Source organism: Lutra lutra, chromosome 3 (genome assembly GCF_902655055.1).
Source record: "Lutra lutra chromosome 3, mLutLut1.2, whole genome shotgun sequence".
NCBI lineage: Eukaryota > Metazoa > Chordata > Mammalia > Carnivora > Mustelidae > Lutra > Lutra lutra.
In genome coordinates, this window is record NC_062280.1 from 87,952,195 (window position 1) to 87,980,000 (window position 27,806).

Genomic DNA, 27,806 nt, shown 5'->3' on the forward strand with positions numbered 1-27,806 from the left:
GATATTTTATTTTTTTGAGGAATATTTCTAACTGGATTATAAGCTGATGCTTCTCTCAAAACTGTCGTGATGAAGAGAATGTTTAAACTTTTCTTACACCATTATTATTGGCCTCTTTGAAACTCAACAGATATGTGCCTCAAAGGTTCTAAACATCTGTCAAGTGTTAACTTAAATTAAGTTCCCTTGTGAATTGATAACCACTATGTTCTTTGCATTTGACATATAGATACTCACTGGTGATTGTTTCTTATTATAAAATAACTGTAGCCTTTTTGTAAATTTAAATTGTAACAGTGATTAAAATGTAATGCATTCTCAAGGTATATAATCTGTTGAATAAGGAAATGAAAGCTGTTTCGTGGGTGCTTTTAAGAAGTATAGAATATTTTTGTTATATTGGAGCTTAAAAACCATTTCTGTTGAGAGCTGCCGTGCTATCTGTTATTACAGATGACTAGAGGGGATGGCCAAGCTATACATCAGAATGAATAAATTTCCTTGTCAGTGACCATTGGGAAAGTACTTGAGAGACCAACCTCAAGAAAAGGGAATTTGTTTCAGGCTGTCACTGAAGTGGTCATTTCCCACCCCCCTCCCCTTCAAACAAAAATGAAACAGAACAAAACAAAACAGAGGCTCAGGCACCAGGTAATTTAAAGGACAAAGAGGAACCCGGAGACCAATTGAACGCCCCTTCACAAGGAAGCCTGGTGCTTTTGGTAGGGTGGAATGAGGATCCTTAGCGACTTCAATTAAACTAAGAGGAAATGTTTTCATTTCCAAGTAGAATTTTCTGAGGAAATAAACTGGAGGTGGGATCCATAGCCGAGTGTGGAATCCCCAACCGGCATCTCCCATTGTGTTGCAACCTTAGCTGAAAAAGGATGACCTTAGACAGGGACCACTAACTCCCAACAGCAACTGAAAACAGATGGTTAACTGTTTCAGTGCCAGGGGCCACACTGCACAAGTGAGCAGGATAGAATCATCCCTGCAGTTTAGAGACTGGCAGACAAGGCAGTCAAATCGTAACACAGTGGGAGGGGCCTGGGCAGTGGTGTGTGTGCAAGTGGGAGAAACACCCAATCTTGCCAGGGCGCGACCATCTGAAGCCTGGAAGCTGGACTTGCATTGTTGTGTCCAGGCCTCTGTTCTAAATTAGCAGGAGATTAAAAACATAATCCTAGAATCTTTCATTGGCCAGTATCTTTGTGGTCCTTGTATCCTAGGGGACAGCTCCCGTTGCTCATACATTTTACCTTAGAAAGATCCAAAATGAGATTTCCTCGGTATATCCATTCACCCCAGTGCTACCCTCTGAACAGAGAACAAGCAGCAGAAAACAGGCAGACTCCACTCCCAGTGTGAGAACCTCAGTTATATGAAGACCTGCTCTTCCCAGCTTTGTTCTGCATGTCCTTGGTTGCACTCAGACCCCACTTCCCACATCATCTTTTCACGGGATTATACCTATCTGTTCTCAGATTCATGAAATGTTTCTCCAACCTAAACATAAACCAAATTCTATTTACTCCCCATATTTTCCTTCTGTTGCTAAGGGTTTCATGATGCTAAGTGGGTGCTTTCTTTCAAGTTCCTGATCATTTCCACATCCCCTACTCATCCTTCCATTTCTAATTGTCTGATTTAAGTCCAGAAAAGTAGTTTCCCTACTTGCTTCATCTGCCTTTTTAGAGCTTAAACTCTTAGCAAAGTGAGTCAAAAATTTATCCAATACTGTGTTTTTGCCAAGCAAGCCTTCCAGATGGTGTCCTCATGGTTGAAGGCCCCCACCGCTGCTTTATGTTACTTCTGTGCCTGTTTTGTAGTCTCTGTTACCAAACCATGCCCTCTACCTGGCCTGGTAGTCTGGAGTACACTTCCAAGAAGAAATATGTATGTATATAGATATATATCACCACCATTTTTTCTCTTTTCTCCAAAGTGCTTTCCCCTTGTGTTTATAACCTATCAGACAGATATTATGATCTTTATAATATACATGGCTCTGTACTTTGAGCAAATCTTTTTCTTTTGAATGATTTTTTCCCTTTTGGCCAGGGTTTATTCTTAATAATAACCCTAATATTGAAAAGCTAGTATTTACTCAGTGGTTACTAGGTGCCACATTCTGTACTAGGTTATTAATATCTAAGCCATCATTTGATGCAAACTATACTAATAGTAATTCTTATAATGTAGATATCATCCTCTCCATTTTACCTGTGAGGACACTGAGGCTTGGGAAAGTAAAGTCACTTGCTTGCCCAAGGCTACACCATCGTAAGTGATAAGCTCAGGATTTGAACCCAGAACCCTAATACTTCAACACTTGAATTCTTTTTTTGAAGAGCAATGGTGTGACTATTTATTATATCTCAGAGGCAAGGAGAGGAAAAACCTCAGCAGGCTGAAGGCAGGGGAAATTCTAGAGTCCTGTGTAAAAGACAGGAAGGTCTCTGCTGGGCCCATTACAGAATGAGTGGAGATTCTCAATAGATCATTCCTTTTGTTTCTCCCCTGGGCTTCTTGAGCTTCTCAGAGCTCTTCAGAATGATGTCATATAACACAGCATTGCGGATCTCCATGACCAACCACTAGATATCCCAGCACTCTTCCTTGTCCAGAGGTTGTGCACCAGCTGCCAGTAGTCACCCACATGGGACTGCTTGGCTCACAACATCATCCCACTGAGAGAAATACTTGGAGGTTTGAGTGTGGAAGCCTTCCAGCCTGGTGTAAAGGTTGTCATCAGTTGGAACACCTCCTCTTGGGTGGCCACTCCAAAATTGTTCCCGTCTTCGATCTGAGGTATCTGTAGCTGCAGCCAGGTAGTGACCAGGTTGAGTTGCTCAATGAGATCCTTGATCTCAGGCTTTAGACACCAAAGGAGGACCACAGTCTTCTCACTGCAGTTCACTGGGCCACACAGGAGACCTTTGTCTTTTTCTTCCCCTTTCTTCTTTTCAGCTTTGTCTTCTTTCTTCTGCTGTTCTTCTGCTCCTCCTTCCCTTTCTCCTTGACTGGTTCAGGCACTGGGATGTCCAGCCGGGCCTTCAGATCACTCAGGTTGGCTCCATTGAGAGCTGGCTCCTTTAAAAATGCATCCAACTCAGGGGCAGATGGGGCGGCTCAGTCAGTTAAGTGTCTGGCTCTTGATTTTGGCTCAGGTCATGATCTCAGGGTCATGAGAGTCCTGGAACCCCATGTCAGGCTCCACATGAAGCTTGAGATTCTCTGTCCTTCCCCCCCGCCGCCATGTTCTCCCCACCACCACCACCACCAGAAAAAAAAAAAAAAAAAAAAGGCATCCAACTCAGAAATCTTCTTGGGGAAGTAGCTCCCCAGCAGGTTCTCTGTGTTGGTGCATAGGTCTTCATGGAACACATCCACTTTGGCTTGTACTTCAGGCTGGACAGTGAGTGTGGCCATGGCCAGATTGGGAGCCTAGCACCCTGTGAGAAACAGAATGGGCATGGAGACAGGGAAGCAAAAGCAGTGCTCACCACCTGCATGGCCTTCCTGGGTAGCAGGACATCAGCACTTACATTCCCAATCAGTACTTGCTTCCCTTCCCCTGTTCCCTTGTAGTACCTTAGAAATGAATCTTACCTGTTAAGAGCATGTCTTCTTGTATAAAAATTCCAAGTTAAATCGATCTTGTTCAACCTTGTGTGTTGGTATACAGACCTCTTAGTCTTAAAATTTTCATCCTCGTTGGTTTCCCTTTATTTTCCCTGAAATTTTCCAGGCATTTTTATCACTTGCTCCTTTGTTTTATCCTGCATGGTTTCAGGTTTTATGAGTTGTGTCTGAGGATTTTTCTCCCTCTCTTCCTTCCAAAATTTAGCTCAGAGGTTTCTTAACAATACTGGCAAATTAGAGATATTCTTTCCTAGCTTCATGAAGAACACTTTTCTAATGTCTTCTTTCCTTTGTTGGAGTTTATAGAACCAACTCATTGTCCATTGTCCATGTAGCTACGTATTTGCTCCGTATATCCTTCTCTTTTTTTGCTCCTACAGTTCTAACCTTCCGCTTAAAAAAGAGATAAACACCACCCATCCATACCTCCCCCCTTCCCCCACAACTGTACCCTCCTCCCCAAGTTCTTAGTTTTCTTCCTAAATGGCAGGTACACTAGTGCTCTGTTCTGGTGGCACTTACGAATCACCTGGTATAAACAAATACCAGTGCCCAGGGGCTAGCCCAAATCAATTGAATCAGAGATGTTGGGGACAGGCCCTAGACATCATTAGTATTTTTAAAACTCCCCAAGTGCTTTAAAACTTCTGATTTGCATCCTCATTAAGACTCACAGTGTTATGAACTTTGTCTGGCAGTAACATTCATTCCCACTGGAATGAACAGAAGTGGGTACATTTTATGAATCTTGGCAGACTCCATCTCCTACTAAGATTCATGCTGTAGGAAGACAACATGCCTCTTACTTAGCTTGGCTACAGCTTTGTTCACAGGCATGAAAAAGTTCCATGAGGATTCTCTTCTGCCTGCAATTAGTAATAGCACTGTGCCTACCTCCTAAGGTTTGAGAATACTCCTAGAGCTTTGTGGTGTATCTGCAATCACCCTCCATGGAGAGCCCAGCACCTTTGGTGTACTTCCAAGTGCACACTTTTCTTCCCTGTCTCTCTTGGCATATAGTCTTTTGCTGACTCTTCTCTTGTCGTTTATTTTTCTCTCCTTTCTTAACATCTTTTTCTTTCGGATTCCCTTCTAAGATCTTTTTATGGTTCTGTTATAATCTAGGTCAGAGAGATGTCCTAAAGTCTATTCATCTTCTCTAGCAGGAAACAAATGAGCATTTAGAGTAGACTCAACCAAGGCAGGAACACAAACAAAAATACTGTTTGTAAAGTGTGATTCCAACCTTCTAGAGCTGACTTTTAGTTCCGAAGGGAAAATGAAGTCACATAAAAGCAGCAGAGCATATGTAGTCATCAACATTCTAGAGTCTCAGAGAAAGCATCTTGAGGAAGGTAGATCTTGAACTGAACCTTTCAAGATAAGAGTGGAGAGGGTACCTCAGTTTGACTGAACAACATTAGTGAAGGTGTGGTGGTGGAATTCAATACAGATTATATGAAGGAGAATTTGTCCCAAGGACAGTGTGGGATCTGGAGAAGAAAATTACATGGGGTGGGCCTGAATTAGGAGAGATAGGTAGTTAGCAGGATGGTAAAATTGATGATTTCACCCCGCTTCCCTATTCACAACAATTGCTAGACTCTAAAATGTAGAAGTCAAGCACCACATCTTCAGCGTGCTCCCATGCTTAGCATAGTACCTAATAAAGAGCAGTCATATAAAATATATTTAGGAATGAAGAAATTCTCAACCCTAGGAGAGTGTTATAAACCCCTTTAGAAGTTAGGTGAGCTTAAGAGACTCTAGTCTTTAGAAAAATGCCAGTATATACCACACACGCACACAATTATCCATATAATTACAATGGGTTCAAGGATTCCCTGAAGACCATTCAGGGTCTCCAGGTTAATAATTGGTGACTTGGAGATGTGTGACACACAATTTATGTCTTGAATATTATTCAGACTCTCATGATTTAAGCTTACAGAGAACTGTTAGATGAAATTTTTCTAGTCGTAGAAAAGTTTTTTTTAAAAAGGCATTATGGGTAGATTTTATTGTTGTGAAAGAAGCTATCTATTTTGTTAGATAAATAGATATTATTTATTTATTTATAGATAATATGTATATTATATATATTAATATAAACCTACTCTAGACAGCTTTTTCAACCAACTCATTGGTTTTGAAAAACAAATTAATGCATTACAGAGAACATTCTTTAATAAAATCATAATGGTACCCCACAATAACATTGAGCTGCTTTTGTAGTTTACCTGTGTGACCATACAGAGTTAAAGAACAATGAAAAGAATCGCAACAAATTGTGCCAAAAGAGATGAGGTTCCAACAACTGTCTTTTACTTTCTATGACACTTGGCAAGAATACCCTTTACTGAAACATGCGCGCTGACACAATAGGCACTTACTATCTGACTACCTGTTGAAAACTATTCAGTCCTTGACTACAAGCAATTACTAGATAGTGTTTTGACTAAGAAGAAGTTGAAGAGGGGAAAACATTCTTAAGAATGAAGATTTTGATATTGCTATCTAGGTATGAGATTCTTTCCTGTTTATTACCTCACTCTCTGAGTTTGCTACCATGTTTTTTATTGGCCCATCCTCAAATCTCTGCACCTCACATCCAACTTGAAACAGATTTCTCCAACAGCTTTCTTCTTACATATTCATGGTTTTCTATGAATGCCTTATGCAGTTGCACCAATCAAAAATAGTAGAAGAGAAGATATAACAAGGGATGGATGTTTGTTGTCGTCATCATAATTTTCCATCCTCATTACTCCAGTATCTGGGAAGTTTTTAGACCAGTAATACCACTGATAGCCACCAGGGCAAGGTGAAGGATTCAGTGGTATCTGTTTAGGGCACAAATAAATATAAGAGAATATCTGAATCCATCAACTAGCTCTGGAACTTTTCTAGGAGACTCTCTCCAATTATGGCACCCAAGACATCAGCAACCAGCTTATCTAGTCTAAGCAAGTGTGTTTTCTTCTAAAGCAAGTGGCCTTGGTATGAAATGGATTTACTGACGTGTAGTCTCTGATCTCCATCAGTCATACACATACCATTTTAACTTATTTTTAAAATAACTCTAAGAAGTAGTTCCCATTAATAAGTGAAAAACCAATGGCTCAACTAGGTTATCTTGTTGGCCTAAGGCTACTTACCTGTTAGGTGATAACTCTGAAATTTGAGTCCAAGGCAATTTGCTTTTGTTTTCTTTTTTTAAACATATATATATGTATTTTTTTTTAACATATAATGTATAATTAGCCCCAGGGGTACAGGTCTGTCAATCATCAGGCTTACACACTTCACAGCACTCACCATAGCACATACCCTCCCCAATGTCCATAACCCAACCACCCTCTCCATACCCTCCCACCCCTGACAACCCTCAGTTTGTATTGTGAGATTAAGTCTTTTATGGTTTGTCTCCCTCCTGATCCCATCTTGTTTCATTTTTTCCTAAAGGTGCCTTGCCACACTCCCCCTTCTAATGTAGATTTTTACTCACATACCCTACCTTCCTTCCCATTCTTATTTCTAGGACATATGTGACACTTCAGTGAGAGCAAAATTAATTGGCATTGTTACCAACCTCTCTGGAGTTGTGAACAAAATACAAATAAAACAAGATGGAAGATTTTGCACATAAGTGTCTTTGCCATTAACACTAGCAGCTTCTTTAATCCTAGCAGGCAGAAGTGATCAAGTGTATCTCTTTCAAAGAGTACATGTGTATTGTTTTCCAATAGAATAACATATATTTGTTAGCAGATGACCTAAACTGATCCATTCTTTAATGAACCAGGGAAGTTGGATTCTTTTGCTAATCCGTGAATGAATGGTCTTGTCAACATGATCCCAGGAGACTGGGAGTGACCTTGTGTTCTCTGTGGATGTGGCTTCGGGTCAAGGAGTGTGAGGCCAATGGGAAGCAGCCTCATTTGACCTTTGAGAGCTTCATGTGACTGTACCTTTAAAATCTCCCATGGCAAAAATGTTTTTTTTTAACCCATTTACCATGTAGATTGGGAGTTTGTTATTTATTAAATCTTGTGAAAATAAAATCTGAATCTAAAAATAAGTACATGCTTACTATAACTGTTTAGGTTCACTTTCTCTAGCACTCACCTTCATTTCTGTAAAACTGAAACTTTATTAAGCAACTGCTTGTGCCAAGCACTACGCTGAACAGTTTCCTGTAAATTATACTTTACCCTCTCAGTGGTCCTATGGCCTTTGTAGAAAGGATCATGCCAGTAATCGGGGAAGAGCAGTGTGGTTTTTGTTATAATGACAGTGATTTCTTCCTATTCAGGTTTTAAAATGTTACACTTACGACTTTTGTTATCTTTCCTTCCAAAAAAGGACAAATGCTATTTATGAGAAGCTCAGTTTAATAATATCAGATGAGCAGAATTCTATTTTTTTTTTTTTTTAATGGTAGTCTGAACAGAGAATTTCAGACATGGAAGGCCCTTACTCTAAGACAGTTCAACATAAGAGCAGGTCCAAAGAGTGTTTTGCATCTTAAAATTTAAATTTACATTTAGCCAATCAGAACTCAAAGCTCATATCAGTGTTGATCATACAAAGGGAGATGTTTCTAATTAACTAACTTTAAAGCCCTATCTTAATCACTTAGAGCATTCTTGTGCACATCTGCGCTGCAGGAGTGACTGGATTACCTCCATGGTGTGTGTGTGTGTGTGTGTGTGTGTGTGTGTGTGTGTGTGTTGGGGTGTGCGTGTGTGTTTAAAGTAATGCTCTAACTCTATCCAAATGGGATTCAGCACTGCTTTAAAGTTTAGAAGCAAATGTGTACTTAGTAACATAGTTTAAAAAGCTGACCCCCCCCTCCACCTTATATGTTCTTCTCTTGTAAATTGGGCTTGTTTGTGGAGGGCAGCCATTTCAAAAACTGTGACACGTCCATCCCAGAACGTCTTCCCTCTTACTTCGATCTAACCTAAATGAGCACCAGAGCCAGGGCCTCTCATGTGGTTTTGCTTCATCTGACAATGACATCAGTATCTTTCCATTTGCCTTATTTTCATAGAATGATGCCCGGAATGAGCGGCGATGCCAGGAAAGGAAACTGAGTCCTAGGAGTAATTTTTGGTTAGAGTAAATGAAGTGATATGATAAACAAGTCAAATCTGATGTGACAACATGGCACAAAGCTGTGACACAAAACGTTTGATTCTCTTCCTGTGGATGTTTTCTAAAGCTTTATTATGCCTTTCTCATGTCTTGTGTGTATATATACTGATCAGTGGAAACATAATTCGTGTGCAGATATTTATTTCTATCAATGAATGACCAGATGGTTCTTGCCTATGTTGGAAGAGAATCATTTTTCCCTATTCAGTAACGGAGGGACATTCTTTGTAACAAACTAGGGTGACCAGCTCTAACCCAAGTGAGAAGCATGCAGCTGCCTTTCTCGACTTTGTACAGTTGGCAGAGGCTCCTACATGCCTTTATTCTTATTTTTTTTAATTGAAATAGTTTGTGTATTTTCCCCACTGAAGTAACACATGCTCATTGTGGAAAACTATGGCGGTACCGACAAAAACAAAGAGAAAGAACGCTTATAAATTGATTTTTACTACCCATAACTAGCCACTTGGAGATTTAATGATGACAATGAAGATACAGAACTGATGTTTAAGTGCCTACTCTTTGCTGAACACCATGCTAAGTGCTGTACATAAACTAATTTAATTCTCCCTGCAACCCACTGATGTAGGTAATAGTATTGACCCCTCCCCCTTCAGAGCTGAGAACACTGGAGCTCAGAGATGTGAAACAAATCCCCTGAATCACACAGCGATTCCCACAGTGATTCTTGGCAATCACATTGATTGCCAAGAGTTAACTGTGTTTGCACTTTAGCATGTTGCCCTTCAGTTGTATTTATGAAGTTTTCAATATGTTAGAACATTTTATTTTTACACAGACAAACCTGTTCTTTACTTTCATGGCTTCTACCTTTAGAGTCAGGTTTTAAAAGGCCTTTCCCAGTCCTAGATTCTAACAGAAGAGGGAGAAGAAAAAAAAAAAAAAAAAGAAAGGAAAGAAATGCCACCAGTACCAGAAGAAAACAATCACAAGCCGGAAAGCCAAGGTGTCTGCCAAAGCTATCACCAATAGGAAGAGAAAGGAGATCTGAGATGTGTCTGAAGGCAGTGGCAAAGGGGGAAAACAAAACTAGTCCCTTATTATATCCATCGAGTGCAGTCTGTTCAATAAACCAGTTACATGCACTTCCTTTCTTGCCTTCTGTCCTCCCCTTTAAGCTTCTGTAGCAGGCAGTAAGAGGAAGTAAGTGCAGTCAGAGGAAGAACTGGAAGAAAAGAGAGGAGGGCTTGTTACATAACTGGTGCTGTTGGGAGACTCTCTCTCATGGGTGTCAAATGCCTTCTGTCAGCAATAGGCAAATGCTGGCTCTTTTGTGTGGTGCAGAGGTATGTTCTTTTGAGACATTCCTGGGAAGACCTTGCACACACACACAGGTATTCCCTAGCATGGGTGAAACCCTCTCTGGGGGACCTCTTATAACTTTCTTCTCTCAGATCCTCACACAAGGGTATGCCCCTTGCCCTGAAGTCAACCTTCTTGAACATGTCCTTTCGATATAGTGTATGCATAATTCCCCTTCACCAGGAACATGGGGTGGGAGTGGGAGCGAATTAAGTATCCTTTCCCTTTCAAATGGTAAAAATGGGACTTTTTACCTTTGCCATCTGCTCTCTCTCCTTGCCTTGCCATTTGGACAACTTCAGTCAGCCTCTTGCCTTCAGAATCCTGAAGTCAGGGCTATTGTCAGGATCTATTATCCCCCATATTTTAGGGGGCATGCAGTAGGTCCTCCCCAGAACAGTTCTCAGCTCTGTTCTAGGAGCAGGAGGAGGAAGCAAGATTTTGAGTTTCAGCAGCTTGGAAGTCATCCAGTTTGAGGAAAGAGATGCCAGCCTCCCCTTCTGGCGAACATCCCAGATCTCTACAAGAGCTTCTCAGGGAGCCCATCTATACCAGTGGATGCCCTCCTTAGTCTTAGGTTGTTAGTGATGAGTAAGAGTCATGCGGCCAATATTTCCACCTTTAGCAAGCCCTGCAGACGTGTATCTTGCACTTCCTTTTGGCATTTGGCATTTGGAGGTCTTAATCCTCAGGGTGAGGATCTCAGCTGATATGCCGAGAATAGGACAAGCCCCATGTCACACCATATGATATAGAGTCATTTTGTGTTGTGAACTTATCACATGATAAAAAGTTTTTTTTTTTCCAAAATGGATCGTTAGTTATCACAGATACTTTCTCATTAGTTTATTACTTTCTTAATAATGACCAAAGCCATCAATAAATTGATACTCATTTCTTCTAGAGGTATAATTCCATTATGATAATATGATAAAAAATTATATCAGAGGAGTGCTCTGTATTTCAAAGCCATTTCTATGCTGCAGTGTGTAGTCCTTCAAAGCAGTATTTTGTTGATCTTGGTGACAACCAATTCAATATATCTAATAATACTGCATAGCAGGTCTTCGTTCTCTTTCCTGTTGATGTGACAGTCACTCTTTAATGAAACCTTATTTTGTATACTATTTGCATTGTAAGAGCAGGAATGAAGAGCTGTTTGTTTAAGCAGTAGCTGATCTGTTTATACTTTTTATATTCTTCCATCAAGAAATAATTACCCTTCAACCAACCTTACCTCTTCCGACTTCACATAAGCAAACCACCTAAATAAAACATACTCAAACACCCAAACCACACATCAGTATACAAAAACAGTCAGGACCCAGAAAAGCATAAAATCGTGTATGCATAAGCCTTGCCACTTCCTTCTACCAAGGCAGTCATTCATTCAGCAAGCGCATATTGAACGTCTACTGTGCGCCATAAACCTGTGAGCCAGTAGAGTTGATTTCGCTCATTTATTTGCTACAAGGAGTAAAGAATAAGATTTGTTTTCACTCCAGTCCTATAAAATCAAAATGTTATTTCTGGCTTAACGAAGATAATATCATAGTAAGACTTTAGTATCTATTGGTTTGTTGTCTATAATTCTCTGCTGGAATACATGAACCGCACATGGATTGGTTTTAAATGGCCTTCAGCAGATGGCTGCAGGGCCGTCTGGACTTTAGCTGTCTGTACCCCTAAGCTTACATTCAGTTCTAGAATAATCTGGTGTTTGACACCCGGAGAACTTGGTTCTGCCATGGCACATATTTATTGAAATGGTACCTGAGTATAAATTAGGGCACAGAGTGACAGTTCAGGTGGTATGTGCTATATTTTAACATGGCCCATCCTAATAAGATGCAGATCCTCAATACAGCTAAATTATGGAATAAGGACATTTTTTAAGACAACAAGAATATTTTTGTTTGTTTTATATGAGTACTCCATCAAATACTTTTACAAGGACATTTATTAACATTTATGGTTAAAAGTATACAATTTCCACTTATATGTAATTTAGTATTAAAAGAGATGTTTGCATATCTTTTTATGACCCACAAAAATACAAACTGTGAATGTATATAATTCTCTACTGAAAACATTTGCCCATATTCATGAACCCGCTGTTCAAAAGAAGGCTATTTCAAGGTGCAAAGTATGTACCTTTCTTGCTTTTTAATAATGTTGAATCTCAAAATAATGTTAAGTATGTCCTAAAGGATGACCATGGATGGTTGTGGTCTTTAAACAACCAACTTACTATCTCTTTAAAAAGCTTGGAAGAGGGGCGCCTGGGTGGCTCAGCGGGTTAAAGCCTCTGCCTTCGGCTCAGGTCATGATCTCAGGGTCCTGGGATCGAGCCCCACATCGGGCTCTCTGCTCAGTAGGGAGCCTGCTTCCCTTCCTCTCTCTGCCTGCCTCTCTGCCTGCCTGTGATCTCTGTCTGTCAAATAAATAAATAAAATCTTTGAAAAAAAAAAAAAATAAAGCTTGGAAGAGGAAGGGGTGCCTGGCTGGCTCAGATGGACTCTTGATTTCCGCTGGGTTTATGATCTCGGGGTTGGGAGATCAAGCCCCACGTCGGACTCTTTGCTGGGCCTTGAGTCTGCTTCAGGTTCTCTCCCTCTCTCTCTCTCTGCCCACCCCCCCCCCCCAAAAAAAAAGCTTGGAGAAGAGAAATTCAGCCATATGTTAAAATGTCTGGTTTTTCTTATAACAGCAAAGATTTCAGTTTGAGTGGGCACTCCATAAATATCTGCTGATTGCCTTAGAGTAAATGTCTTAGAATTTAGAAAACTGATGAGTTTTTAGGGAAAGATAAAACTTAGGTACAAAGCTCTCTCTATTGCCTCACTTTGGTGAATCTGTAATTCTTTCTAGGCATAGTGATCAATACCCACCTCTCCTTAGAACCTTTTCTGCTGTTTCCTATCCAATATCTATTATAGTTTAGCAAGTCAGAAACTGGCTCTAACAATTTACTGTGGGATTAGACCCTTAAGAACTTCAAATATTAAAACTTCTGGATAGAAAAAAAAAAAGTAAGGGGCGCCTGGGTGGCTCAGTGGGTTAAAGTCTCTGCCTTTGGCTCAGGTCATGGTCTCAGGGTCCTGGGATCAAGCCTGCATCAGGCTCTCTGCTCAGCAGGGAGCCTACTGCCCCCCCACAACCTCTTTCTGCTTGCTTATAATCTCTGTCAAATAAATAAAATAAAATCTTTTTTTAAAAAAGTAAGTTTTTAAAACAATTAGTAACATAAAAATAAATTTGTAACATGAGAAATAAAAGATATTATGAAAATTAGTACATATTTTAAAAGGACTACATCGAATTTTAATATATTCATTACAATAAATTCAGTGGAGATGTTAAGTATTAGATGTGTATGAAGCGAGAATTCGTAACCTAGAAGCTAGATCTTAAAGAAATAAAAGGATAATAATCCAACACATGTCTAATAGGACTTCCAGAAGGAAAAATTAGGGAAAATGTTAGACACAATACTCAAAGACATTTGGGCAAGAAATTTCCAGAGATTATTAAAATCATGAATTCTCAAGGTAAAGTCATTTTTTTTTAAAGATTTTATTTATTTATTTGACAGAGAGAGATCACAAGTAGATGGAGAGGCAGGCAGAGAGAGAGAGAGAGGGAAGCAGGATCTCTGCCGAGCAGAGAACCCGATGCGGGACTCGATCCCAGGACCCTGAAATCATGACCTGAGCCGAAGGCAGCGGCGCAACCCACTGAGCCACCCAGGCGGCCCTGAATCATCTTCTTGATATGACCAGTCACATCAAGAAACCTATCATTTCCATCTTTTTCCTTGGGTGCCTCCAACCTGGAGATCTCCATTCTCTAGTTCTTGTTCCTTCTAGTTGCCTTCTGGGCCCTTGAGTCAACTATTTCCTTGATCCCATATCTCTGTGTTGTTTTCCTTTCTCATTTTAGTGTGATGTATCTACCACAAAGTATGTCCATGGGAGCTAAAATTTCTTAAGAACTTGCATGTCTGAAAATGACTTTATCCTGTCTCATATTTGATTGACATTTGACTGAGTTTTGAGCTCTCATTGAAAATTATTTTCCTCTTAAGTTTGAAGTAATGTTCTATTGTTTTCCACTATTTGAACTTTCTATTGAGAAGTCTCATTCCTGTCTCTTTCTGATCACTTACATGTAACTCTCCCTGTTTGCTCTCCCAAAAGGCATTTGGGACTTTCTTTTTTCAACCCTGGTATTCTGAAATTAAATAATTCTGTTTGGGTTGGATTATTGTTCTTTCCTTATGCTGGTCATTCATTCCCTTCAGCACAAAAATTTTCTTATATTGTTTCTTTGATTTTCTCCCCCATGATTTTCCTTATCTTCATTTTCTTCAACTCCTGTTTGGCAATATTCAAATTTAGATGGGCCTCATTTTGTTATTGCTTCTCTTACTTTATTCTCATTTTTGGTTTTCTGCTTCCTGTAACATTCTCTCAGCTTTATCTTCCAATTCTTCTAATGATTCTTTTTCAGCTACAGTACTTTAATTTGCAACCACTCTTTTTTGTTCTTGAATGTCCTTTGTTATTGAATTCAGTTTTTCTCACCATGAAGGCAAAAATCTTATTTTATCACTGTGGATATTATAGGAATTTTTTTTTTTTTAAGTTTTCTTCTACTCATCCTTCTGTCTCCATTCAAGTTCCTTTTCTGTACTTATTTCCTTTGTCTTATTTCATTTAAATAGTTTTCCTCAAATGCCTGATGGTCCCTGGCTCTTCATTCATATCTGAGTGTGTAAGACCCTGAAAGGTATTTAGTGTTTCAGACCCAGGGCTCATAGACTAGTGACCCTGTTCATACAAGGAGCAAACAGGGATTCACTCGTCCTGTTGTGGCCTCGCCGTATGTCATTGGTGGCAGGGCAGTCCAGTGAGTTTCCAGAGAAAGGCTCCTCTCACCACCTGGATGAGAATCTGTTGCTGTCCTGAGAGCCACATGGTTTGGGAAGGGCACTAGAGAGGCATCATCAATAAATGGGAATTCTTTCACTTAATTTCCCTCACCTTGGCCTGAATTCAGCCTTACCTGATTTCTAGGGTTCAGCCCTTCTGGTGAGGAAGCCTCCTTTCTGCTGTTGGAGTGAGGAGTGGGAGGTTGGGGGGGGAGAGGGGACACAGGAGGTACATGCCTGGCCACACTGAGCTCTGGGAAGCAATCAGAGGGGTTTGCGCTTACTTCCTATAGAAGTGCTACTGGTTCTGTTTTCAATTCTGCTCTGCATCTGTACCTCCAGAGGTACCTGGTATGTCTGATACCTGAGCCTTTGGAGTTTGTCTGGAACACATGAGCTGCTGCTTCTTGGCTAACATCACTTGCACAAGCAAAATCATGTGCATGCTTAGACATGTTCTGCCTTCTCCTCTGTGCTCAAACACCACTCACTCCGTCTGCTCTCCATCTTCCGAAATTTAGTTGACATTTCTTTCCTATTGTCATCTTTCTCAGTTTTCCTCTTTGTCCTTGAAAGTCTATGCCTGTTTTTAAAAAAATTCCCATACCATTATTTTAGCAGAGATTCAAAAGGCAAGAGGGACTTAAAAATTGGTATTTGCTCTGTGGTGCTATCCCCAGTCCATGCTTCATGCTTCAACGAAGTGTTTATTCAGCCCCAATCTGCCTGTAAACTCCTCAAATGGCCACAAACGGCTTCCCTTAGATTACTAAGGGCAGAAAAGCCTTTCCCTGGTTTTATCATGAGCCTCATTTTTGTCCCTCCCCATCCCCTACCTCCACTCCCTATTCACCCCCAATTGACACTCTGACCATATTTTTTGCTTTTTATTCCTGGACCATTCCCCAACCCCCCCCCCAGGCCCTTTGCACATGCTATTACTCTTAGCATAGCCCACCTCTCACTACTACAACTGACTAACCTCTGATCACCTCCACGGCCTCACCTGAAGGATGACCTTCTCCTAGACAGCCTTCCTTCGTGCTATTGTCGTCTCCAGGACTGGGTTCCCATCATCCTAATAGAGCACCTACCATGTCGTGTGGACCATGACTGCAACTCGGCTATTTGTTCGGCATATACTAGGCACTCTAACTTTTGTTTAATGGTTACTGAATGGTTTTTTTTCCTCTGAACCTTCTTCGCTCAGTATTTTCACTGGGTATTTAAGGCCTTTCTTTGCTGTCAAGCCTTGGTTATATTCTAGTAATAGCCCAGAAATTTACCCATCTGTTTGCAAACGTAGAAGTACTGGAAAGTATAGAAACCCTGAAGTGAGTGGGAGTGTTTGTACGCTCGCTTTGTACACTTGAAGGCTTCATTTCACATGTAATACTAACAAACCTGTATCTTCTAATATCAGTTTAGAATAAAATCAGTTTTTGTGGCTTAACAGTTAGACAGCAATAGAATCAGAACTTGAAGTGAATCCCTACTTAGTGCCGTAGCATTTAATGTGGTGGCAGAAATAAAAATCAACCGGGTTGTGCTAGAAGTTGGATTTGCTGGTAATTTTGATTTATTCAGGTTGTGGATGGGCAAATGAAAAAGGAAAAAAGCCGACTGGATTTTTTGATGCCCATCTGTTCATGCTTCAGAGACCTGGAAAATGATGTTTTAAATTTCCTGGTTTTACTTTCTTGGTTTATGCAGCTTTAAGATGGGAAAAAATGGAAAATCTAGTTAGAAACAATGAAAAGAATAAAAGAAAAGACAAGGAAAAGTGAGAGGTAGGAGAAAAGTACCAGAGGAAACAAATAATAGAAAGGGAAGAATATATTCATTTGATTTATAACATTAGGCCTTTTTGTAATTAATGTGCCTCTAGGCATGAGTACAAGTCTTTGATTAGTACACAAATGAAAATAAGGTAACATATTAAAATTGCCTGCCTTAGGAGGCGCCTGGGTGGCTCAGTGGGTTAAGCCGCTGCCTTCGGCTCAGGTCATGATCTCAGGGTCCTGGGATCGAGCCCCGCATCGGGCTCTCTGCTCAGCAGGGAGCCTGCTTCCTCCTCTCTCTCTACCTGCCTCTCTGCCTGCTTGTGTACCTGCTTGTGATCTCTCTCTGTCAAATAAATAAATAAAATCTTTAAAAAAAAAAATAAAATAAAATTGCCTGCCTTAAATGAATGGCTAAACTGTAACTGGTAATAGTTAATAAGAGGAAAAACATATCTTTAATAAAGCCTGAGTCTGGTTCAGAAAGTATGTTTCACTATGAAATGGCAGTGGAGTCAAGTATCTCTTTAGTAATCATGACAACATAATGATGATACTCTTCACCATTATCATCAATAATAAAAAACAATAGTATTTACTGACCTCTTCCTGTGTGCCAAACAACATGGAAAACATCATTCTGCAAGGCAGCCTTAATATTATCCCCATTTTTCAGATGAAATGACTGATATTTAAGAAAAAACACTTTCCTCAGGTCAGCTAATAAGTGGCAGAGCCCTGAATTTGAAACCAGACAGTGTGCCTAGAACCCTACTGAATCCAGTGTGCCCTTCTGCCCTTGAATAAGGACTGTAAGATACTCAGTACATTTGAATCAATGTTTGGATCCTTATTCTTCTAGAGAAGTCTACCACTGACGGTATTCTCATTGATCAGATGAGAAAACCCAGGGTTGTGACTTTATACACAACCAAATCTTTAAGAATAATGTCTTTCCTAAAACTCCATTCTCTATTCTTTATTCTTAATTCTTAATAAACAAGTACCATTTTGTGCTCCATAATAAAATTCACAGGCGTTTCCTCCTCTTTGTCCTCCAAATTCATAAGTTTTGATAGCCCTCTCTTCTTCAACAATATTCTCTTGTTCTCACTGCCTGTCAACATAAATATGGGGCCTCCTACTCCATTGTTTTCCTGATACTCTGTTCAGGAAATTCCATGCGTCACAGTGTTGACCCCCTCTCCCCTTTCTACAGCAGTATCCATTTGTATTGGTCATCTCAGACTGCCAACAAACAAACAAGCCAAACATGGGGTAGGGGGTTTAAACAACAGATATGTATTTTCTCACTGTTCTGGCAACTGGACATCTGAGAGCAGGGTGCTGGTATGGTTGGTTTGGGGTAGGGCTCTCTTCCTGGCTTGTAGACAGCTGCCTTATAGCCACATATCTTCACACGTGGTGGCAGAAAGGAGGAGGGGAAGGTGAGAGACAGAGAGAGAGAGATCTCTACTGCCTCTTAGAAGGCAATAGTCCTATCAGATTTGGGCCCATTGTGACCTCATCTGAACCTTATTACGTCCTAAAGATCCTATCTCCAGACATAGTCACATTTGGGGTTAGGGTTTCAACCTATGAATTTTGAGGGAACGCCATCCAGTCCATAGCACCAGTAAAATGATGTCATGCTCTCAGGGAGAGTCTCCAATTGGAAACACTGCCTTAGGGGAATTCTTACATTTACTTGGAATTACTATCAATGCATTTCCCATCCTTCTTTCAACTTCCAATAATGGCTTCTCAAAAAAAAAATAATAATAATAATAATAATGGACTAGAACATGTGATTAGAGGTCATTTTTAGAGTTCCCTTCGATGCTGTATTGATACTATAGAAGACCTGGCATTCCCAGAGTAGTGAGAACATTTACTTACCAACAAGGTAAATCCTAGCAAAGGAGCTTGCTGAGTCTAGGTACATGTGGAACAGCTACTTCCGCCTGCTTGAAAGAGATTACTTCAGATCCACACTTTTCACTTTTTATATATTGTCATTAACTAAGGTGAATGCATAGATAGAAGGTTTTGCAGTTTTGGTTCTGAGTTACTAACGAAACAAATGATGAGCAGGTTGTTAAGGTTGAATTGAAAAATTAGATCATTTTAGTAATAGAATCAGTAAACAGTTTAGTTTAAAGGTGGTGTGGATAATTTACAACTTCAGGGACTAAGAAACCAAAATAACTTGGCATAAAATGTTACTACATGTGCACTAAAGGCTTTGTCAATACAGACAGGATCTAGGAGGAGCTTTGATGTTTGTTGAATGAGTATTTGCCGATTGATTACAGTTTCTCATTCACTGACTGACTGGGAAATTTGCTGTTACTCAAGGTGGTCTTAGGGCTAACTCCTTAAGTACAGGTGTCAGCCTGAATGAGCAGAGGCCTGGGAAGTTTATTAAGATTTACTCAGCTCCTCCACAGGGCACAATTCTCTTTTAATCCTCTCAAGAAATCTGCAGAAACAGACACTATCCCATTTTATAGATTAGAAAACTGAGGTTCAGAGAAATTAAGTTATTTGAATAAATGCACAAATGCAGGAAGTGTCTGTATACTGATGCAGCCTGGATTATCTTCTATTCAGCATGCCCATTCGCTTGAGTGGAGTTCCTTAAGGTGCTTCATAGAGATTGCTCTCCACCTGTCCTCCCCAAATCATCTTTTCCGTAGGCCTACTGTGGTATTTGAAATGATCCCATTTGTGATAAATTCCCTTGAGTGAAGGTACTATCCCCTTTGGAAGGGTACAACACATTGAGCATGGAAGGTGAGACACTGTGGAAATTTAAAATTCATTTCCAATAAGACCAACAATGGAGAACAGGGTATGATTCAGGGCTGGATCCAAAGTGGGGCTTAGTTCGAACATACGGGCTATAAGGAGACACATGGTATGTGTGGGGGACCACAGCGCGACCCGGGCAATAAGAAAGTAGTATAAACATCTTAGGGTGTTAACCACCAGTGGGTGGTTAAAGCTTGAAATGGAGGTGGGAAAATAAAGATTCCCTGTTTGCAGTTCAGCCTATAGCTCTGCCTAACTGTGTTGAATTTCTGTAGTAAACCTTGTGTAAACTAGAAGGTTTTATTGTTCTGAGAGAACTCTTTTTTTGGGAGGACTGGAGCTCACGAGAAGTAAGCATGCATATGCTCACAAGACTGGCTCTGGATTTGATAAACATTTGTTCTGTCAACATGCAAGGTAGCTTTTCATCTCATACATTTATATGGACCTTAAATAGAAAATGGCACAATACAAACTGCTTGTGCTAGTAGACAGTTAAATTAGCAATGTATACAATCCAAAACACTCTGAAATCAAGAGAGCATGGGGGCTTGAGGCATAATTGTTCAAGTTAAATAATACTAACCACATAAACCAAATTGTCAAAAGAGGTCATATAAACAAATGGTCTAAGTAAGGTATGTGGAAAGTGTTCGATTTTCAGTAAAGTGGTGGTGGGAAAGAAAAAGGAAAAGGAACAGACTCATGAGCACAGGACCATCTTTTCCCAGGATAGCCATACATCCCAACCATCGAAGGGACGGCCTTCGCAAAATGGCAGCCCTCAACCAGGGGAGGAAGCTCCAGCTTGTCTTTTGGGTGGCCGTTTGGAGAAGGTGCGCTCATCCCTCAGGGTGTTCTCTCTGGGGCCAGGCAGGACTAATGAGGCCAGTCTGATAACCACAGGTTTGCTTTCAGTCTCAGCGTGCATTTCTCAGGCTAATTAGTAGGGTTTGCTTGTTCGTTTTGACTGCAGCTCATGTCTCTGGATTCTGTTTCTCTATCTTGTCACAAAACATATTCTTTGCAGTTGCTTTGAGACGCCCTTGACCCATGCCCTCTCGCTGTCAGTATTGCATGTCGGCTTTGCAAGTTTGTACCACAAGAGATGAAATTTGGTTCAGGCACCAAACAGTGATCATCTAAACAACGTGGACTAAGCAGCCACGGTGCTGTTGGATGGTTGCTCCCCAAAAGCATTTGTGCTATGTGCGTGTGGATTATGATTGACTCATCTGTGATTTGAGTTTGTTCATATTTTGTTCCGCCAGGAGTGTCTTGTTGAAACAGCCTCCATAGACATGTGCCATCTATTTTATGAGTATTATCCCTTAGCCATCTCCAGGAAGGAAGAGCAGCCATCCTACAACCGACCAACCAAGCCTAAGTCTGTCTTTCTGTTTAATGTTGTGGTCTCCCAACATCTAGTTTTAATTATGATGGATTTCCTTGCTTGTGATTCCTTTATTTAGTGAAGATAGTGTGACAAGAGATACAGGGGCGGGAGGGAACTGTACACATGAGAATGCTAGATCTAAATTTTTACTTTTATAGTTTATAGTTTTATATAAATCTGCTTACCATATAAGTGATATATTGGACACATGTGGGCTAGCATGATTTTTTAATTATCTTTGATATTCGCTTATGTGGCTAAATTCTAAAAATGTTAATTTTGTAATTAATTTCCAGGACATTGTTTGGAAACAGTGAATAGCTTTTGTTATAAATCACCCAAGAACTTAGATCACTACATTGCTTGGATGCGTCTTCCCATTTGGTTTTGGAAAAGTTATTTATCTTTGATTCCTATTTCTTTTCTTCTCAATTCCCAATATGGTCTAAACCCAAGAATCCACAGAAATGGCTGTGATAAAATCAAATGATTTTTTTTTCCGCTATCATCCGTATTAGCCTGGAACCATATCTTCTGTCACTTTTTTTCACAGATTCCCCTCATTTCTTTCAGACTTCCCTTTGTCTACTGATACGTGGCCTTGGTGTATGGCCTTTGGTTTCAGTTTCATCATTTTCTCATGTGAATGCATTTCTCCACTCCTTCTGCCATGCCTTCCATATAAAATGTGCCGCCACCTAGCTGGCTTTCCATACTCTGGCTGCGCATCTCCTAGGGTCTCCAGTAGTGTTTCCCAGAATATCCTTTGTGGGATATTTATTCTTAAGGTGCATCTTAAGATTGGGGGTGGGGGAATCCTTTTTTCATTAAATGTTAAGTTTGAGAAATGATAAATGTAACATACCTTTTACATAATAGGTGCTCAATAAATATTTTTTTATTAAACAAAAGAATGAATGAGTGGACATATTTATAATATACACTAGCATGTACTTTGGGAAGTTCTTTAGCAAAGAAATGTTTCACTCTGTTTAACCCAGCATTTACCAAACATGTTTTCTCACAAAACCTTCTATAGTGTTCCACAAAACACACCTTGTTAAAACTTCAGCCTAAGCCACGCAACACCGTGGCCATACCAGTCTTCCTCCCTCAGACCCAGTCTATGTTGAGAGGGGCTGAGCTTCATCAGCTCCCTCTTCTTGCCCGCCCCACGCGCAAGGCACATTCCTTATTACAGTTGCTAATATGCCCCTCTCTCTGCCTAGGCTCAAGTCTAGAATCACCTTTGACTGGTTATGCTGTCTTTCTCTTTAATCATCTGCTAATTTGCATCATTCTTCACGTGCTGTCTTCCCAGATCTGTTTTGAGAAGCAAGACCATGGATAATCTCTGTCTTGTGGACTCTTATCTGTGGGTATTTATTAGATTCTATAGGTTGAACTCACTCTTTAAGTATTTTCTTTTGAAATCTCTCAAAAACCATTGGTAAGCAGTGTATTCCACCATGACACACATTTCAGCCATGGTATTTTCTTCAACAACACATGAACCAACATTAATGTCCTAAGTTTACTTGACTTGCTTTTTTATCACCTTCCTTTTGACTACCGCTGTTGGTTAGCTAAACGTACTCTAGCCTCTCGACTTTAGCAGAGAGAAGCCAGGGTGCCTAGAGCGTTTCCTGCATTTGCTGTCCATCTTAACATCATTTAAAGCTACTCTGAAACCTCGTCTTTCCAGATTGATCTGAATAAGGCCATTCCTCTATGTCCAGCTCCAGGTGTGTGTGTTTGGATGTGGGGACGGCAAGAAGCAAGCAACGTAAGTCTAGAAAGTACATGCACCTGCCATATCTTTGAACGTTACCCAACATAGTACTGGGGTGTTGCGGCAGTGCCTCCGGAACCGCGTTGGAGGACAGGTGTGGCGAGGAAGGAGGGCTCTACTTGTGAGGAGAGGAGGCTCTGCTTCTGTTTCAGAGATTGGCTGTGGGTTAGGGGGAAAGGTGGGGGAGGGCCCCCATGGCGAATAACAGATTGCAAATGATTACAGTAATCAGAATATTTCTAAAAGTAAAAACAGGTTCTGACGGAACTGAGAGACTCAGAAAGAGGGAAAGACGTTCTGTGAGTCAGGTGGGCAGTAGCATTTCTTTAAGAAAAATTGGGGGGTTATTAAAAGGCAAATCTGGCTTAAGCTCTACAAGGCAGCTCACTGGTTTTCTTCTGACTCTTTTCTCTCTTTCACTCCTTATCATAGGACCTTTTCTGTTCTCATTAACACCTCCACCAGAGTTGGAGCTTGGGAACAGAAAGGAGGTGTTCAGACATGTGCCTATTTGCATGCTTGCTCTCTTGAGTTAATCCCGGGACAGCACATTCTATCCAGTTCCATAGAAAAGCCAGTTTCACCCCATCAGTAAGGTATTATTTTCTTTTTTAGCCTAGAACAGCTTGTTGCCAAGCTTCTCTTAACTGTACATTACAAATAGCGTCTGATTAAGAATGTTCTGGATGGGTTAATTAGTGTGGTGACTATTATTAAGCAAACTGCTTGTTAGTATTATGCCTATTTGATCTTGGTATTGATGTGAAGTAATTGACCATAGAGCTATATTTAGAAAAGCTGGAATAAAGTTTTTTGATTTCTATTATGGCAATAAATTGTTTATATTAAACATGTCTATGAAAATATGAGTTTCATGGCACAGAGAATCAGAATAGACTCTGTGTGGGATGGTAGATGAGGATTGTTTTGTTTTGTTGTTTTGTTTTGTTTTTTAGAAATATTCATACACTTGTCCAGCTTGCCTCACAGCCAGCGCTGCTAGAACAAAGTGGCAAAAAATTATTTCAGCTCACTCCTGCAGAGTATATGGAGAGTAAAGGGATTTTAACTTCACCTCACCTAAAGAACATATTTCCTTTTTGGTTTAGCTAACTGCCTGAATACTTATCTGGGTAACAATCACTGTATATAAACAGACTATGAAAGAAAAATATGGGGAGATATTCTAAGCAAGGAAAGCATAGCATGTAACCACCTTCTTTCAAACACCGGATTATTATCTATATTATTTATTGGTATTTTGTCCAGTCCTATTATTAAGTTTCCCTCACTATACCATTTCCATAGAGAATTTATTCTGTGAGCTAATAAATTATGCCATCAGGGAGTTTTTCTTGAAATTTAGCTTAAATTTTACCATTCTTAATTTCATCTCATTACTTCTAGTTATACCTCCTTGTACCGGCTAAATAATTATTCTCTTTCCTCGGAGACTCCTATTATGGACCCCTCTACTTGTCACTTAACCAGGCTATTCATATTTAGCTCCTTTAATCTGTCCTCATAAATCAATTCTTCCATTGCCTTAATCATTATTATTGCTCTTCTAAGAACTCTCTAATTTTCAAAGATATAAGTCTGGGGAGAGAGCCCCGAAATCAGCATTTGCACGGCTCTCTCCCCAGACTTGCTGTCTTCCTTTTCCGTATGAGACGCTGCATTACAGAGTGGCATTGGTTTGCTGGTCAACCCAGCACAGGCTTCTCTGGTTAAACTCTAGACAATCTCAACAGTGTTTTCCATATGTCCTACTAGCATTCGGTTTTGTTTTGTTTTGTTTTTTATTTCATAACATTAGTAAGCTGAGTTTTTGCTTACTGTCCATATTTATGTTCTGCCTCTTTCCCTGTCCCCATTGACCACCACTGATCAAGTCAGCCATCCACAGCCTGTGTTAACAGGGGATCTTCTTCATCCTCGCCAACATTTATTTTTTTTATTTTTAATTTTTTAAAGATTTTATTTATTTATTTATTTGACAGACAGAGATCACAAGTAGGCAGAGAGGCAGGCAGAGAGAGAGGGGAAGGTAGGCTCCCTGCTGAGCAGAGAGCCCAATGTGAGGCTCGATCCTAGGACTCTGGGATCATGACCTGAGCCGAAGGCAGAGGCTTTAACCCACTGAGCCACCCAGGCACCCCTCCCATTCCTTTTAATTTGCAATTTTGCTCACATGCTGGCCAACATAAATGGATTTTAAGAGTAAGATGGGTCATGATACTGTTTTCTTTTCTTTTTTTTTTTTTTTTAAAGATTTTATTTATTTGTCAGAGAGAGAGGAGAGCGAGCGAGCACAGGCAGACAGAATGGCAGGCAGAGGCAGAGGGAGAAGCAGGCTCCCCGCCAAGCAAGAAGCCCGATGCGGGACTCGATCCCAGGACGCCAGGACCATGACCTGAGCCGAAGGCAGCCGCTTAACCAACTGAGCCACTCAGGCGTCCCCATGATACTGTTTTCTAACATAAAGTTATGTTGTTGCAGTGCCCGCTGAATTTTTTTTTAAACGTAAATCTTCCCTACACTAAATTTGTAATTCTGCTAAAATCCTTTTTAAGCTCACCTAGCATCCTTTCTCTAACATAAACAAACAAGTTTCTTCACTTGCTTTATTGTCATTTGCCAGATATGTACAGATGTTCCTTCTCTTTCTATTTGTTTCACTTGTTAAAAAGTTAAGATATTGTTGGGATGCCTGGCTGGATCAGTCCGTGGAACGTGTGACTCTTGATCTTGGTGGTGTGAGTTTGACCCTCACATTGGGTGTACAAATTACTTAAAAATAAAATCTTAAGGGGTGCCTGGATGGCTCAGTCGTTAAGCGTCTGCCTTTGGCTCAGGTCATGATCCCAGGGTCCTGGGATTGAGCCCTGCATCGGGCTCCCTGCTCCGCGGGAAGCCTGCTTCTCCCTCTCCCACTCCCCCTCCCTCTCCCACTCCCATTCCCCCTGCTTGTATTCCCTCTCTCGCTGTGTCTCTCTCTGTCAAATAAATAAATAAAATCTTAAAAGAAAATAAATAAAATCTTAAAAAAAATAAAATAGTTTTTAAAAAGTTAAGGTATTTTTATGTTCTTTTTATTTTTTTCCTTTTGTGAATCAGTGGGAACTTTTTCATTGATTTTTTAGTTCCTTAGATTCTCCTCAGTGTTTTGAGTTTGTTTCAGGAAGAAAGTTGGTTAGTTCCCATAATAATTTTAGACCTGTGAGATATGAAACTGTATCCTGTATATGCTCACATTTCTTTATCTTTAAATCAAGAATTAATGTATTGTTGTATGAGGGCATACCAAAGGTGTTAGCACCATTTTTGTGTTTTATCTATCTCTATACAATCATGTATTTATTACTTGGGAGGGTTCTTATATAGAAGGTGATTTCTCTCAGAGGGCTTTCTGAGACAAGCACAGAAGCCCCCCAAACTTTTGACTATGTAACGGACACAGCACACTCCAGCCAGACTTCGTTTCCAGCTTACAGCAGAACCCGCCCTATCCCTTCATGTTGCCCTTAGTCCTTGCCTTCAGACCTAGCGAACGTCCTTGGCCCCTCTCCCCCTCAGCATACTTCTTATCGTCCCTCAGCACACTCCTTTTACTCACCTTCACCTCTACTCACCTTACGTGAAATAAGTGGCCTCGTCTAATGCTTTGGTGACACACTCAAGATTCCACACCTGCCACCTGAAACTGTTTTTTCCAACTCCACGTTTCTCTCCTTCTTCCTTCAGCTTTGTAAGAAAGCTTGCTCTGGTCTCTTCTATAAGGGCCTACTTGCTTTCCCTCATGCCAAGAATCCTAGATGCTGTGCTGTCCTCCTACTTCTGTCTTTTAAGAGTTTTCTGTTTCTTCAGAAGCCAGCTCCCTTCCCTAGCAAGTGTCCCCAAGTAAACACCCAAGTGAAAACCCCTCTGTACATGTGCCGCAATAAGGAAAACAGACCTTGCTTCCCCGTTCTCCTCTCAATCTCGCTTTCTCTGTCTTTCCCTCTTGGATGCCTGCGCTGTAACAGGCTGATTTTGGCCTGCACTCTCCACAGGAACTACCCTTGGAGGAGCAAGTGATCCAAAAGCTCCTTACCTTGCCTGGTGCTCTGGTACCTGTGCCATGCTTTACACCCCATTTTAATGCATTCTTAAATCTTCTTCTTTCCTTTCTTAGACACTCTTTTGAGGCTCTTCACTCACTTCGCTGGGGTAATATTACTCTCTCGGCTTCTCTTCTTACTCTTCCAGATGTTCCTTATTGCTCTTCTTCCATAACTCTTCTTCCTCACCTTTGTCTTAAATGCGTATACTCCCCATTTCTTCACTTACTCGACAATCCAGGGGAGGGGTGAGGTCTCAGGGTGGGCTTCAGGGACTCTAAGAAAGCACTTGTTGTCTGGTGTCCGTCTACTTCTCTGACCCTCACATTCTGGGACCTGACCCCAGCCCCTCTGGATTGCTTGCTATTCCCTGAAGAGTTTAGGTTCTTTCTCAGCCCTTTCCTTAGATCACAACATTCCCTCAGTCTAGACCTTTCCTGACCTCCAAGTCAGAATTAATCCCTGGTTCTGTTTTAAAACTTGGAATGTTCGTTCTTTTTGTGTCTCACCACAGGTTGGTTGGTTGTTCGCATCCGTTCTAAGTGCTACTGGTTTGCTCCGCCAGTAGACGGTGAGCTTCTTGATTTCATTTGATTTAGATGCTTCTAGCAATAAGTGACAGATACCAAACTCTTCATGGCAAAGCATTATGGGAAGACGGGACAGAAATGGCGCTGAAAAAATATCTTTCAAGAAATATTCTCAAGGTCGATTTAATAAAAATGTGTGTCCAGGTGCCCAGGCATACAGAACAGTCATGTGAGCAGAAATGCCCAGTGTTAATCAAGGAAGTTTCAAGCATTTTTGTTGGGTAATAATTAAGTGTGGCTTGGAAATATGCATCAGGCCATGCAGT

At 40.6% G+C, this 27,806-nt stretch overlaps 1 protein-coding gene and 1 pseudogene across 13 annotated transcripts in view; one reads left to right on the forward strand and one right to left on the reverse strand.

The window, feature by feature from the left end:
* GTDC1 (glycosyltransferase like domain containing 1) overlaps nt 1-27,806 on the forward strand; it is a 379,170-nt gene that overhangs the window by 262,469 nt on the left and 88,895 nt on the right. The gene's annotated exons all lie outside the window — the stretch shown is intronic.
* LOC125095888 (proteasome activator complex subunit 1-like) lies at nt 2,476-3,435 on the reverse strand (annotated as a pseudogene).